Source organism: Eucalyptus grandis, chromosome 7 (assembly GCF_016545825.1).
Source record: "Eucalyptus grandis isolate ANBG69807.140 chromosome 7, ASM1654582v1, whole genome shotgun sequence".
In the NCBI taxonomy this organism is placed as follows: domain Eukaryota; kingdom Viridiplantae; phylum Streptophyta; class Magnoliopsida; order Myrtales; family Myrtaceae; genus Eucalyptus; species Eucalyptus grandis.
This window is the reverse complement of record NC_052618.1, coordinates 17,704,885-17,716,840: the sequence shown is the minus strand read 5'-3', so window position 1 is coordinate 17,716,840 and position 11,956 is coordinate 17,704,885. Positions and strand designations below refer to the sequence as shown.

At 40.7% G+C, this 11,956-nt stretch overlaps 1 pseudogene; it reads left to right on the top strand.

Moving 5' to 3' along the window:
- Nucleotides 1–685: 685 nt before the first annotated feature.
- LOC120295910 lies at nt 686–5,387 on the top strand (annotated as a pseudogene).
- Nucleotides 5,388–11,956: the final 6,569 nt, after the last annotated feature.

The following is an 11,956-nucleotide window of genomic DNA, read 5'->3' as shown; positions in this document are numbered from 1 at the left end:
GACAATTTTTGTTCTAATGACGATTTAGTGAGAACAATCAATCTAGAGGATTTAATTGCAGAAACTGAGAAAGTTAGAAAAAGCGATTGTACAGAATAAGACTAACAATACCGAATCACACAAATCAATAAAACCGGAAGACTTGATCGAACGGAATAAACGTTGGGAGACCAAATCGCACAAACGCACCGAAAGTTGGAAGACTAAAACAAGTACCTAACCCCTATTTATGCACGTCGACCGCAAGGTGGAATTCTCAACACGACCTTTCCAAAACAATGAGTTCATATATTCGCCGGCGCATTTAAATCACCTAACCCGTGCATTACTATAGCTTCAAGACGTGAATGTGTGAGTCAGTTTTCATTATCTTATCTCGTGCTCAACCCATCGATCTAAACTGACACATACAGTTACACCTACCACTGTTCTGGTTTCCGGTTCGAGTGTTGTTGATATCAATTGGTCCCGTATTAACCCTGAAAGATATACCTGGAGTTCGCCATGCTTTTGTCGTCCTCGAGCAACAGCGTCTCCCTCCATCAGGAGGGCGTGAGGGATTGGTGACGGGACAATCGCAAGAAAGTTGGATGAGCGTTATGTGTATATATAGGTCCCACAAAGATGGGAGGGCAAATCCCAGCAAAATCTTTCTCTCATTCTCTTCGTTTGCTTCGTTTGGGAAATGGGGTCCAAGGACATGGGGATTTTGCTTACATTTGTACTGATGGCGATGTGCTTTTCCTCTGTCCGACCGGAGGCTCAATACCTCGACTTCGTCGTGAGTGAATAATGATGCACGCATGCATTTCTGAAGTTCTTCTCATGCTTTTCATTTCCTCTTTGTCATTCATATCACGAAAGGAAATAGTTTTTTAAGTGCTGGGATTATAGTTTTGAGTATATATGCGTGTGTAATCGGTGGTTCTTTGATAAATTTGAAGGTGGAAGAGAAGGTGTTCACGAGGCTGTGCAGCTCCAAGAGCATGTTGGTTGTGAACGGAAGTTTTCCAGGGCCGGTGATCAAGGTTCACAAGGGTGACACCATCTACGTCAATGTTCACAACCGTGGAACCTCCGGTGTCACTCTCCATTGGTTCTCTCTCTCTCTCTCTCTCTCTCTCTCTCTCTCTCTCTCTACACCAGCCATAGACGAGGGCTGCACTCGCTAGCCATAGGCAAGGGTCGCCTTCTCTTGAGCTAGGTTTGCCCTCGCTAGTCACCCCTCACCCAAATTCGAGTAGAGGCCCTTGCAGCCACCTCTTGCCCAGGTGAGAGTCGTGACGCCCTTGCCTAGGTCTTCGCAAGCACAGTTGCCTTGATTGACCACAAGTGAAAGGGAACAAAAAAGAGAAAAAAAAAAAAAGGAAAAAGAAATAGATAAATTTAAAAAAATTGTAAAAATCATTCACATCAGCATTGACCGTGCCATGTAGGACATTGAGCTTTTTTTACCAAAATTTGCTGAAAAAATCACACAATTTTTAAGATTAAATTGGCCAAATTTGAAAATTTAGAACTAAATTGATCATCGTATAAGAAGTAAAGATATTTTAGACAATTTTCCCACTTGTTAATGAGAGCCCATGGCACTTTTAATACAAAAATGTTTGATTTTTAAAATACTTCACCACGCATTTTTTTACGAGGACAATCGATGCCTTGGACAATAATCAAATGTATACATCATTTTAATATAAATTAGACAATCAAATGTGTGCATCTTGTAATTAAGAACTTTTGACGATCAATTATTTTTTGTTCATGCTTCAAGCATAGAATATTGTGTTTTGAGCGCTAATTGAAATTTCAAAATTTAGATAGAGATTGTTATCTATATGTCCATATCATTGTATGATATTAAGGATTGTACGTATTAAAAAGGGTTAATATTATTAAAAATTTCAAATTAGTATTTACATGTCTTATTTACCTTGAATTAATTTTCATTTGATAAAAATCCCAAATTGATACCCTTGATAAAATTACCTCAACTTAATTTCCGTCTAAAAAAAAGAGTTAACAATAAGAGAATTTGTGATTGCGAATGTTAGAATCACGGAGAGATGGTTATGATAAAGTTTGCCAATCATATTTGAACGTAACTGCAGACAAAAGGAGAGGAAATTGTTTGCTTATTTTGACTTTGTAATAGGCACGGAGTTATGCAACCAAGAAATCCATGGTTCGATGGCCCGGAGTAGATAACACAGTGTGCAATTCCAGTTGGTTCGAACTTCACTTATGAAGTCAATTTCACCATAGAAGAAGGCACGGTTTGGTGGCATGCTCGTAGTGATTGGACTCGTGCGAGTGTCCATGGCGTGATTGTCATTTATCCGGCCGAAGGAAGCACTTACCCCTTCCAACAGCCCCATGCAGATGAAGTTTTAGTCCTTGGTATGTATGGAAATTTCCATGCCTCCTTCTCTTCATTTCAATAAAACCAACCATTTCGAGTTTTATATATACTCTAACGGATGCGCAGAACCCATGAGGGTTTGGACATTCACACCACAAAAGAAAAAAATACAGCAGCTTAAAGTAAGCAAGTTTTTTTTTTTGATTAATTAATTTCAGCAAACCAAACTCGTGAAAGTCTAGAAAATTAATTCGAGGAAAATTTATTTAGATTCATTTTGCATGGCATGCATGAAATTTGGTACGTACTAGAGCATTCTCAGTGGGTGCACATTTACCCACCTCTGCCCTTTGTTCTCAATGAAGGAAACGGTAAGGCCGCAAGAAGAAAGGAGGCATTTATGCATATTCATATATTTCCATTTTCTCCTAAAATGAACAATAGTTTTTCAAGTGCTGATAAATTAGAACCTATACCGCAATTTAGTATTTCGGTAGCAACTAAAAATCTTTTTTTTTTTTCTTTTTTTTTCATATAGTGGAACGCGAGGCGTCCACCAATAGGTTAATGATTTTGTGGAAAATGATAGTTTGCCATTTTGCCTTTTAAATGAGCAAGAGATTTATGGAATCTCAAAAAATGGAAATAAAACGAACTTACTTATATGGTTATTAGTAAGTCATATGACTTGAAGGTGTTAGCAAATATAGGGTGCCCAGGATTATGTATTTCGGATGTATTAATTTTTTGCCTGTCAAAATATCATAGCGAGCCCTTGAAAAGTTGGACTAGTTTGATTTCTCATTATTATATAGTAATAAAAGAGTGCACGTTTTGTTTATAAATAGAATTTCAAAAAAAAAAAAAAGAGGAGGATTTTTTCGGGTACTGGTCCACTATCCAAAATAAAATGAATTCATTATTTTTAAGGCATGACATTTCTCGTGATGCATAATTAATGCATTGGAAATAAAACCAATTATGTAGCAGGTATAATTAACGAATGTCATATGGCGCTCGTGCTCATGAGCAGGAACCTTAAAGAGTTAAGTATTTCGAGGATATAACGAGTCTTTTCTCTTGAGAGGGAGAGAAAAAAGAGTTGTTTAACCATAGATAAAGAAGAGCTATTGCATTATGTTCTATTTAAAATGATTTCATGATATGATTTCTAAGACAAAAAGGGTATCTTCGACTTGTAGTTGATGGTGGATTATTAAGCGTTTTGTTCCTCCTTTTTTTTCTCTTAAAGGGTCCTGGTACATAGATGATTATCAAGAGCTGGTTGACTATGACTTGGCTGAAGGTACAGACTTGCCCACCTCAGATGCATACACTATCAATGGCCAGCCAGGGGACTTTTGCCCCTGCTCCAATGGTATGTTGCAGTCCAAAACGACGTTGCCAAATTGGAACATGCCTAGATCCATTACCTATGTTACAAATTCTTGTATTCTTTTCTTTTTTGTCACTTGCATGGTTGCAGAATCGACTTACCATTGGTATGTCGACTACGGGAAGACCTACCAAGTTCGGATAGTCAACCCGCAGACATGAACGCGGAGCTCTTCCTAGCCATCGCCCCTGCTGTGGCCGCGACGCCACAACCTCGTGGTTGTGAGCATGGACGGAGGCAACCAGTGAAGCCGTCGACAAGAAGCCCTTCGTCACCGACTCCGGTCGATCATGATCTCTCCGGGGCAGACTATCGACGTGCTGCTTGTGGCCAATCAGTCGCTAAGACACTACTACATCGTCGCTCGGCACTACTACTCCGGGAAACTGCTACTCACCGATTTCGACAAGACAAACGAGTCTGCCATCCTCCAGTACCGCGGGAGTTATGCCCCTCCCGAGGAACCCGAGCTCCCCGTTCACCTCCCATCCTACTATGACATCGATGCTCAAATCCAATTTACTCGGAAACTTCGAAGCTTAGCCAGCGTGGACCACCCCGTTGATGTTCCGCTGGACATAAGTACCAGAATGTACGTCACGGCGTCGATAAACATCTTTTGGTATGCCAGTGAACGGATGGGTGTGAGCTTGAATAATATTTCTTGGGTCAACCCGCACACTGATGTACTCTCAGCCTACTACAGGTAACTCATCCATTTCGAGGGGGTGAAAATTCTCTATTCCACACTATATAATTCTTTTGGTGTCTTAACTAATCTCGACTGTCGATGAGAATTTCTTGTTCACAAATCAATGATTGAAATTTAATGAGGCGTAGAAAGTGAAGAACCCATGTGCTCACTATATATATATAATGTGGTCATATACAAGCAATATAAACAGGATCGACAGCATATCATTGCCGATAAAAATGAGATTTTTTTTTTGTATTTTGATATCGCTATAACATCGACCGCACGATTTTTAAAGGAACACGAGTGGATTCTACACGACCGACTTCCCTGACCAGCCACCGACGTTCTTCAATTTCACGGCGGACGATCTTCCAGTCAACACGACGGAGCCGATCCAGGGGACCAAAGTGAAGGTGCTGAACTATGGCGAAGAGGTGGAGATGGTGTTTCAAGGGACCAACATTCTGAACGCCTCGATAGCTCGCCCGATGCACCTGCACGGCTACACCTTCGGGGTCGGGGGAGAAAACTACAACCCGGAGACCGACCCGGAGACGTTCAACCTGATCGACCCACCTCAGCTGAACACTATTTCGATCCCGAGGAACGGATGGGTTGCCGTCAGATTCAAAGCAACCAATCCCGGTACGCACGATCGCAAATAGATGGTAATCTAATCTTATCAATAACCCGGTGATTGATCATCCCTCTCTCCTCCTCCTCCTTTTCTCCCTCTAGGTGTCTGGTTATGGCACTGTCATCTGGAACGACATTTCACTTGGGGCATGAACACAGTCTTGATAGTGAAGGACGGCAGCACGCCGGAGACGAGCCTAAAGGCCCCTCCACCATACATGCCCGCTTGCGAACCTGCTGCGCTCGCCCTTGAGCTACGAGGATTGAACGACCACTCAGGGACCGATGGAGACTAAGTATGGACCGATGTAGACTAAGTATGTACTGCTGTGCTCGCTTTGCTGTTTGCTTGTCGAATAAAACGGCCTCCGTCCATGGACTTGGCAGGATGATCTACCAGCTTTTATGAATCATGGGATGTAATGCGAATTCTTACATTTGCTTTTCTTATGCTTCTGTTCTGGGGCAATCTCCACGTGCATTATCCCTTCGATTCCTGTCCTCCATAATTCAAGGTTTATTAGGGCAGGCTCTATTGTGTCCGCAAAATTATGTGATTGGTTTCTTTCTTCTTCATCATCTTCTTTTTCATATTTTGTTTGTAATGAAACCATCCTCGAGTTACTTCGAGCCATGCGCAATCTTTTGTTTTGGAAAGATATTGCTGAGGCAAGTCTTAAGAATTAGAATCCAAGTCCTCTTAAATGGAGAAATTTGACGATATTATTCGATGCTGTAAATTTAGATTATATATGTAAATCATCACACAAGGAGACTAGTTGATAAGGACAAGCAAATTGCAAAGAATGTCGCTACCTCCGTGACTAAAGGGAAAGACTTGAAAGATAAGGAGGTGGCTAGCTATGATTCTGAAATTTCATCGTGGATCTGATGACGTATATTTTAATGTCAAATAGGAGATACTGTCTTATTTTGTGACATTAATCTGATATTTGAAGGGGAAAAAAAAGATGAGTTTACTTTGTCAAATTGAATCATTAGTTTGATAAAATTTGAGCTGCGCTTGAAAGAATTGAACATATTACATTAAAATTTTCACTTCCATCCGTGTTCTGGTCATTGATGTCTTCGCCTTTTACCCTGCACTTGTGTGTGGTCTGTGTGGTTGAAATGCATGTGTGTTAAATATATATATAGGACATGGAAGGCTTCTACCCTGTTGCCCTCTAGGAGCATATATTTTGACATTTTGACTTCAGATTGAGGGATGAGATTGATGACTTTCATAATATGGTTTATTGTTGATTAAAACTCCTAGAACGGGTATCCTTGGAAAGAGAGTCCAGCTTCGTCATTCCATCAAACACCTTCCTTGCAAACTCCAGATTTTTCTCCGACCATATTTTTTTTCACATCTCTGTGGCTCTGGATTCCCCTGATTCATCTCCAGCAATTCAGATCACCCCACAATGAACGACACCATCAGATTCCACACTCGAGTCGCAGCCACTCTGATTCAAGTCGTCGCTTTCCTGTCCTTATCCATGTCTGGATCAGATTTATCTGTGGCCGGGCCATCTCCGGCTCACGCCGCCATCGCCGCTGAACCATCTTCAGGCCCGTTTCATTTCCGAGACAAATTTCAATTCATTCCAGGATATGTGCTGTCGATTCTTGCTTCGTTCTGTTCGCTCCCACTTCACCGCCGTCTTTCGGATTCCATTATTTCGCCCATCCACGCCGCGCGCAAATGGGGATGCCCGGTGGTGTTAACTGTTTACAAGAGCTTTATCCGATTGCCAAGGCTAAGGTTGGATGGATCATCATCATCATCTGGATACGATCCACCGATTCGAAGGATGAGATTCTTCGGTTCCACTCTCGGCACTCCTGCCGATCCGGCGTCGCTTCGTCAACCGCAGCAGCCGAGGCCAATCTGAGTCTGTCATCATCATACTAGACGATACGCCGAGCGTGAAGATTGGCGGCGGCGAGCATGAAGAGAAAAAACAAACGAGAATGAAAAAGGAGCGAAGCGGGGGATGGAGATGATTCGGATGTTGTGTGGGAAAACGGCGCAAACGGGAGAAGCCCGGGGTTGTTCTGGAGAAGCCCGCGAAAATGACGGTGGGTTGTTCTGGATGAGAAAGGAATTGAGTTTGATAATAAAAAATATTTTAAAAAAGGTAAAAAAGAACCCACCGTTTTTTCAAAAAAGCCGGTAAAAAACTCCAAATTATATTCATATTTATCCTAAATTTTTCTTATGACATAAAAAATCCTAAGTTTGTACCGGTATGACATTCACTTTCTATTAAGATTTCGTTTGATAATTTTATATTTTTTTCGTTTGAAGTTGTTCTTATTTCATTTGACGTCAACACCGTTCATTTTCCATCATCCATATAAGCAAATATTTTAATCATACTTATTGATAGAGGGTAAATAGGTTAAAAAAATTAAGGTAAATGTAGCAAAATCTGTAATTTTTTATGGTTTTTCTCCCTTTTTTCTTGGCTTCATTAATAATTAGTCACAACTCATGATTGACAATATGTCGATCTCTCTCATGAAAGCAAGTCCATCTGCTTGTCGCTTATTGGCCACCGCTAGGCTCCCATCGCCCTTTCCTTCCTTGATGTCCTTGGTAGTGATTATGTTAGTTGTTCTTGTCCTTTTAGTACTAGGAAAGCGCTTTCGTCTCTAGATTGCTCGGATGTTGAATTTGTGGCTTGAAATTTGCTTTCATAAATTATGTAAATCTATCGCCTATGACTCGTTCTTATTTGAATGAACAGTGTTTTGATGTCATTTGTGAAATGAAAATTCCACTTTTATCCCTCGCAACTTCAATTCCGTAGAAATATTTTTAATTTCCACATGTCTTTTGACTTCATATTTCTATTTAAATTTCCTCTTATTGGAAAATTGACCCAATATCATTTCCGGCTAATGGTGTACGACGACGAATGGCGTCGGAAATGAGGGATTCCAAGATTTCAAGTGATCTTCAGCTGGGAATGGGTCGGGGCTTTATTGACATGTAGGGTGGGCTATAGAGGGGCTGCAGCCGATTAGGCTTGATGGACTTAAAGACGAAATTTCATCTTGTCAGAGCTATGTGAATTGGGCCACGAACCAGAAAAGCCCCCTTTTGAACACCCATCATTTTCTAAACGTTTTTATTTTTTAATTAGTTTAGTATTTGTTTGTTTATCTATTCTTTTTCGCTCTGTTTTGTTGTTTTTGCTATTTTCTATTTTTTACTTTCATAGAGACCGACACTTGAATTGTTGATAAAAATTCAGGTGTTGACAACATACGTGATAACACTAAAATTAGTGCTATGGGAAGCCCAATACTTTTGTAAATTGGTTGGTTAACAAGTGCATTATGCATTAACTAACACATTCCCCGAAAATATTTTCCGCAAAATCAAAAATCATAATGAATACACTAGCCAATTTTTTTGGTGACATGCAAAGAAGGTTTCTTGATGATTATAAACTTTGTAACTTATCCTGCGTTGCTTGCTCATTTGCACTTCCTTTGTTTATCAGAGTATTTTAGGGATGGGATTCTCTTTGGAATCCCTCAAATGGGTTGGAAGCTGTTTCGCGGTGAAAATCTCTATTGCAAGGACATGAATGTCTTAATAAATGGGATTTGGGATCCCCTTATACCCAATTGGTTCTAGAAGTTGTCTTGCTTGCCATGAGAATATCGAGCATTAACACTTTTTGCGAGCATTTGGACCACTGACCCACTGGAAATTTAGAAAACAACAAGAGAATTGGAGAAAACAACGGACGAAGTCGGAATGTATCAAAATTAATTCTAGAGTCAAATCGGAGATGAAAATGACCCAGTGGTAAGTACGACTATCGATCAACGGACATTATCATCGTCTGAATGTCATGAGGAACCAACCGTTTGTGAAAATTTCTTATGGCACGATCTTCCTTCCTCCACCTAATGTTTCAGAATCGTCTCGCTCTCTGTTTCTCTCTAGCACAATTCATCGAACACCTTTGCTCAAAGGAATGCAGCACATTCTATCTTCGGCCAAGCATCGTTTTCTCTATGTTCATCTTCCATTTTTCACCAAGTCTTCCCCCATCAGGGTCATTTCATATTTGATTCAACTTCCAAGTCAAATTTTGATTCGTTCCAAATACATTCCGTTGATTCTTGCCTTGTTATGTTCTCTCCCACTTCATTGCCGCCTTTTAGATTCCAATGCCGTCACTCGCATCCTTCGTTTCGGGGATGTCAAGGTGATTGTTTGACAAGAGCTTTATCCAATCGCCAAGTTGAGGTCGGACGGATCATGATCATCTGGACAGGATCCGCCTATTTGAAGGATGAGATTTTTTGGTTCCACTCTTGGATTTCCCACCAGTCCAAGAAGCCCCTCCAAAGGAAGACTTGCTCAAAAGATGGAATTCATTGAGAGGAATATTCATCCAATATCTCACGATCATTTCCTTTTACTTTTTCTTATTCTTGAAAGAGCCATCAAAAACTCAAAGTAGATTTATGGGGATATATTTATAGTGAAATTTTATTTGTGATGTTGAAATCTCAAAATTAAATTTTTCTAAATTTGTATTATTCTTCATTAGATAATTTTGCACCAAAAAATTAAGTCACTTTCCAGCAAAAAATTAGGTCGTTTAGAATGTCTATCTTCTTGCCATCTACCAGCCGCCATTGAGCCACCACTAGGGTCCCATCGCCCTATCCCTCCTAAATGTCCTTGGTGTGGAGCCTGGCCTAAGGTACCATTCCTAGTCCTTGTAGGAGTGGGATTATTTTTAATTGATACACGTGATTGGATGAGATAAACCGCACCTTCTAATGTCATGCTTAGCTATTCCCGAACACCTTCATGAAATTCTCTCGCGCTAAACTCGTTCCCCTCGCTGTGCTCTCCGCTCGGCGTATCTTGCGATTCCCCCTCGGCTTCTGTGCGCACCTCCAGTCTTCGGAGAGGGCAGGGAAAAGAAGAAGGGAACGCCTACTTGGTGGATGAAATGGGCTGGAGCCGATTTATATAATTAGTTCATTATTTATTTATTTATCTATTCTTTTTTCGCCCTTCTTTTCTTTTGTGTTTTTTCTCGCTATTTTCTTCTTTCTTTCTTTTTTGGTACTTTTACAACCACATAAGCTTGAATTGTTGACAAAGCTCAAGTGTCGACAACGTACATGATAACATTAAAATTAATGCTATCAAAAGCTCGACACATTCGTAATTTGATTGTTTGACAAGCGCATTTTGCATTGATTACAACACTCCTTGGAAATATTTTTCCAAAAGAGCAAAAAATGATGACAAGGGTGGAAAGAAAGGCTCTTCCCTTTCTAAAATTAATCAAATTTTAGAGTCTAAAATTCCAATTTAAATTCTATGTTGTCATTACCGACAAAAATTTGTTAAATTGGCACTCTCCCTTCTCCTTGCGAATTCTAATATATGTGAAGCGGTTTGAATATAATAATTCTCATTTTGGAATGCAAGCGTGCATCTTTTTCGCCATTGAAGGTCCAGATTTTCTTTTCATCATTGAAGGTCTAACTCTTCTTCAATGATGCTCAACACGGTTCCAGGTTCTTTCGCTTTTTCTGAGGTATACTGTTTGCTCTCCCTTCGCTTTTTCGCTTGCCCTTCTTCTTTGGCTCTTCTTCACCGACACTAATCTTTTTTTTTGTGATCGAGGATCCGCCGGAGCCACCCTTTTTGGCTTACGCCGATTTGGGGTCTCACGGGCCTCCGCGGTGGAGGCCCAACAACGACTATTCCTCGGGGAAAACTGGCCTAGCAACCCACCGCCGGGCTCCCCTCGCTTTAATCGCTAACAACGCAGGGTTTCGAACCCTTGACCTCCATCGTTGGAGGAGGGATCTCAACCAACTGCGCTGCCCACAGATGGGTTCCACCAACGCTAATCTTCTTCGCCATTGAAGGTCCAAATCTTCTTCTTCGTCCTTCAAGGTCTAGCTCTTCTTCAACAATGCTCAACATAGATCCAAGTTCTCTCTCTCTCTGATTTGAGAATAATGTCAGATTTTTTTTTCTTTTTTATCAATGCTTTACATCGTTGAGTTGATGTTGATTCTCTGCGTTTCAGTTGTTTGATTCACGTTTCCATTCATCTTCTTCAAGCAATTGAAGTGAAACGCCCCTCAAAGCCTCTCTCTCGATCCTTTGCGTATTCCAGAAGCTTCTGCCTTGCTGATCAGCGCCGGAATCCGCCGCTTACCTTGCCACATCCAGTGCTCTTCGGATCACAATGTTCTCGTGCGCTTGAGCTTCGAATCTGTGTGCTTCATCAATGGACTCAAGTTTATTGAACCAATAGATTCCTTCAAACCTTCGACAACTTGGAGCCTTGGAGCTTTCAGTTTTCATTGAGCGTGGAAGTTCAATACATTCTTCCATTACGCATGTGGAAGAGAAACCGAGAGCTTTGTTGTTGTTAGCATGAACATCGGTCACGCCTGAGATTATATTAGTAACTTTCAATTCAGTCTTGATGATCTCATACTGATTGGGTTGCAGTTCTCACTATCTTGTTGTTTCCTTGTGCCATTTAATCGAATGTGATATTGCTAGTATGAGTACCTAGAGGGGGGTGAATAGGTATATAAAAGATTTTTTTTTCAACAATCGCACAATACTAGGCAGTTGATGGATTTTAGACAAACGATAATCAAAGTAAGACTGAGAGAAGAGAAAATTGAACACGCGGTTTATAGTGGTTCGGCTTATATCAAGCCTACGTCCACTCTTCTCCACTGACAGCCTATTGGCTGGATTCCACTATGAACAAAAGAGAAGTTACAGCACAGCTTTGCCTTGATTCCATAGTGTAGATGTTCTACCACACCTCCTCAAGAT